A 4550-nucleotide genomic window follows, 5' to 3' on the forward strand; every position below is an offset into this window, starting at 1 on the left:
AACAGGGAAAATGGCTTTTTAAGACATTTAGGATGTGGAATTTTTGTTTAAAAAGTCACAGTCACTATTAAAACAATTAAACTGGGAACATTTGAAGAAAATTGTTGTAAGGGGACTTTAAAGGGTTAACAGTCTCCTGGTTCTTTGGGCCTTCAGCACTGACTCCTCTACTGTGTTCATGATGGTTTCTGTCTCTGCCTGTGGAACGTCAGACATCATCTGATAACATGCATTGATTGAATTATTAACAGTATTGTCAGACAAAAACACAGAGAAATCCTTAATCAACTCGGCAGTCGTCCTCAAAGAGGCGGAGGAAAGTGTCCTGATGAAGTCAGCTGAAGCTTCAGATGCCAAAAGAGCCATCAGTTGAAGAGCTGCTTCACTGAACCAAACTGCCTGTTGACCCACAGCAGGAGAGTTGAAAGCTCAAGTACGTGCCAGCAAGATGTCTGCTGAATATGTGCCTAGCTGCTTTGTGTCAAATGAAAATTAATAGACCCAGATGTATTCCACAAGTTAGGATAATTAGGAAGGCCTGAGGGCAGCGGGGAAAGCAAACCACAGTCCATCTCCTTAATTCAAATGCAGAGAGGTCACTGAGAGGTTCTGCCTTCACATTGGCTAGATTTTAATCTGAAGTCTGCTCAAGTCTGCTTTAATGGGATAATGGAGGCCGTGACGGCGGGCATTGGATATTAATACTGCTCCCCACTTGGAGACAGACTTGTTGCTTTCCTGAGTAAAGCTGGAATACATACCTGCTCTGCTGAAAGCAGCTGAGGGAGGAAGCAGCAACGTTTGACTTTCCCATCCCCACACATCTCCTCCACCAGCAGCAGGGCTGTTAATATCATGGACCTCAACACAAAGCACGAGGGAGATGTGAAAAGTCTTTAGTGGGCTTGAGGTATTAATTTGTAGCAACTCAGTTCATGATTAATCTCATAGTTTCAGAGCTAATTAGGAAGGTCTGAATAATAACAGCAACAATCTGGTGAGACTCAGCGTGTGGCTGCATCTGAAGTACAAACGCTCTGAAGCTCACGCCCCACTTCACACCTCATGCACTGCGTGTGCGCACATGTGTGCACGTCACCAGCACGTTACAGCCTCAGCGTGCATGTATAATAACCTTTCTGTTGCTGCAAAGACAGTGATATTACTTTGAAGAATGAACTGTTGATTGGTGAAGTCATTATAATGACATGAAGCGTTATCAAGTTTTCTTGCAGGTTTCCCTTGTACTCCTGAACAGGCTCCAGTTTTTCGCCCAGATCTGGCCTGAAGAGGCATCCTTTAAACAAGGGGGGCGTCCCAGCCTCTGTACCCCCTCACAGATAAACTAAAACCACATCCACTGAAAAACATCATCTGAAATACCAAAACCTTCATAGCCTGTTGCTGTCAGAGGAAGAGAAACAGAAGCTGCCTGACAGGATGAAGCACAGAAATATCCCCAAACTCACAGGAATGAATCTGAAGGAATTCAAAAGCTTCTTTTTTATGGTTCTGTTGTGTGTCGTTAGTGTGCTTTAGTTATTTTATTCATCAATTCACCTGTTTGCTTTTATAGCTGTAAGACTACAAAAGACCCCCCCCCCCCACACACACACACACACACATTGATGAGAATGCAGGGGTACATATTTAATATTATTATTATTATTATTTAATACTTCTTAGTTGTTTTTGAGGTTTTTATTTCATCAGAGATTTTGAAATATTTCCTTCTGTCTCTCTTTGCTGATCTTCTCTTCATTAATTATGCTTTTATGTTTTTTTTATTTTGCTTCCCAGAGTGCTTGTGTTTGTCTGTATTAATGGGAACGTGGGAAGTTTCAGATTGTTTTTCATTTTTGTATCCTGCAGTTTGTGTTATAGAGTTCATGCAACACTAGTCCTCAGTGTACTATGAGAGCTTGCCACCCACCCGCTGGCGGACGTCCAAATATTCCCATGTAGCAAATATCAGATCTACGCTTAATTTTTTTTCTAGAACCTTGGCTTCTGCCTCCCGATTACAGTTTTCTGAAAAACTGCATGTAGGCCACTGCGCTGTGGTATTTTGGTATATGTGACCGTAGCTTCATTTGTGTAGACCTCTTGCGTGTTCTGTACAGGTTTACCAATTTTCTGCCTGCAGACAGCCCGTATCCACCAGAAGGACAGTTAGGATTAAGGCTTTGGGAGTTTACTAGATTCCGGGGAACTGTTTTGAAGTGCAGAAACTCCAAACCAAGAAGGCAGTTCACATCTCTGGTTGATAAAAGGACTAAATGTGTTTGATGACCTCTCCAGCTTTTTGTCTGTTAATGTTGTGAGGTCTGTGCCAAAAATCCTGATGTTTAACTCTCAAAGACGAGGGTTTGTTCTGTCTGTTGTGACAGCTCATAATTTATTTTCAATATCAATTTCTTCAGCTAATCAAAAGAAGTTCAGGAACTCTGAGAAGAAACAGCCTCTGATGACCTCATGGAAGAGGATTTTTGTAGCGCTGGCTCACGTTTTAATTTCAAACTTAAAGCATCCAGTTGTTTACTCTGTAAACTGACTCTGGTGCATCAAGGAAATAAAACATGTCTTCCACAAGCTTAAATAGACTCAGCTGAGATAAGAAGATTAGGATAAAATTCATTATCTGGGATGGAGTAATCCTAGCAGGAGCCTTGGGCGTTGACATTTTTCCCTTGGATCCACTTCCTGATCCATCACTATTAACTTCCCGAAACAAACCAATCTGGTCCAGATGATTGTTGTATGAGTATATTCATCTAAGAATGTATATTGATGGGGGGGGGCTAAAGCCATCCAGCCTCCCTATACCCCAAAGAAGAAGGTCCGCTTGTAGTCGAGCCTCTCCCCCAAGCTACGAACCATTTCCAGGTGAGGGATGGTCCATGCACTTCATTTTTTTTGTCTTGGAACACCTGCCCAAACGACAAAGCCCTTCTCGTACATAAAGAGGTGATTCAGAGACAATAGCTGAATCATAACTGAATAAAAACCACAATATGAGCTTTGTACCAGCCTCAGTAAGGTATTATGATAAAACTCTGCTCTAGAAAAGAGAGTATTTTGATCACACAGTCATTATCAAAAATGAATGCAGAAAGGAAACACATTTCTACCTCAACAGACATCAACTTTTTGATCAACCATTCCTGCTGTGGACTCTTGTATTCCTGCAATAAGGAGTCATACAGACAGAAAAACAGGATTTTTTTTTTTTTAATTCGCAGCTTTCCTCAGGATTGCAAAGTTTAAATAAACAGCTTAACGTAAAGTGAAGCAAATGGGGATGTTAAACATGTAAATACTGATCAGGACGGCTCCATGGAAGCCACAGACACCTCGCCTCAGACAGACAGGTCACACTCTTATTTCACTCTGCTGCAGGCACGAGTGCAAATCTTCAAAGCAGATCATAAATGAAGCGTAACAATGAAACGAGAACGACTAATTGGAAACTCATCTGTGAGTTTTTCAGGCAGTACCCAAAATGAGTGATTTCAAAAGTTTGAAATCAGTCATACATTCCACTAAAAACCCTGGTGCTAAATTGAAGAGAACAGAAATAACCATGAGAGATGATCTGGCTGTTTCTATTCGTGGAGATAAGATCTGCCGGGGCTCGACATCTTGAAAAATAGGGCCTGTAATAGCTGCCAAACTGAGAAGTCTTTAATATTAGCCCCAGAAACAGGTAAATTATTGATACGGAGTGGTAAAAATTAATTGAACATATCAGAGATCTACATTATAGTTTCAAACAAAAGTGCGGTGAAGGTCATTCATTAAAATGTGTCCTGATTTTGGAAAGTTAGTTTTGTGTGTTTGTATTGCGAATTATGTATCGAAAGGTGACGTCCAAATCCATTTTTGATGCTTTTAAACCATGAACATTGTGTTTACTTTTAAATTTTATTTTTACCTCAAAACTGTTCAATGCAGGTGAAAAAATATTTTTTTTACACAGACAAATACAATAAATGACAAACTAGTGACGGTGGCGGGGGGGGTGTTGATCCATTTTGGATGCTTTAAACCATCAACAATGACTTCCTGTTTTCGCAATGCAGAATGTCATGTTTAAATTTAAGTTTGACATGCATTCCAGATTCCGCCACTAGACGGTCAAGTGGTTAAACAGAAATCCTACAATTATTCAATTTAAAATCAAAATAAAAATGACTGGGATCCAACCCAAGTAACTGTTCTAAGATTCAGAGCCATTTTCTATTTTTACGTCTGTTTTAGTATTGCTGCTTTTATCTACTGTGTCTTACAACTTCTTATGTTTTAACTAATGATTATATATGTATTTTTTTGTTCAGCAACTAGTGTTCAACAGCAAAGTTGATGAAAAGTGCTGTATAAATAAAGTGATTGCTGCATAACACAAGGAAGGTGGGACCTTCGACCTTCTGTCCCCTACCCCATCCCTGGCGAGGGGGCGGGGAACCTCGGCCTGGTGGTCTGGTCTCTTGGGTGCCGGTCCCCTGGGCCCGGCAGTCTCCTCCCCACGCTGGGAGTGGGATCCCCAAGAT

At 40.9% G+C, this 4550-nt stretch overlaps 1 long non-coding RNA gene across 1 annotated transcript; it reads right to left on the minus strand.

Moving 5' to 3' along the window:
- Window positions 1-1778: 1778 nt before the first annotated feature.
- Window positions 1779-3907, minus strand: LOC118599583. Its single transcript, XR_004948990.1, has 2 exons — window positions 2874-3907; window positions 1779-2703 (listed from the first exon to the last, which is right to left on the minus strand). It is a non-coding gene; the product is annotated as an uncharacterized LOC118599583 (long non-coding RNA).
- Between the last annotated feature and the right edge of the window lie 643 nt (window positions 3908-4550).

Source organism: Oryzias melastigma, linkage group LG14 (assembly GCF_002922805.2).
Source record: "Oryzias melastigma strain HK-1 linkage group LG14, ASM292280v2, whole genome shotgun sequence".
Classification (NCBI taxonomy): Eukaryota; Metazoa; Chordata; class Actinopteri; order Beloniformes; family Adrianichthyidae; genus Oryzias; species Oryzias melastigma.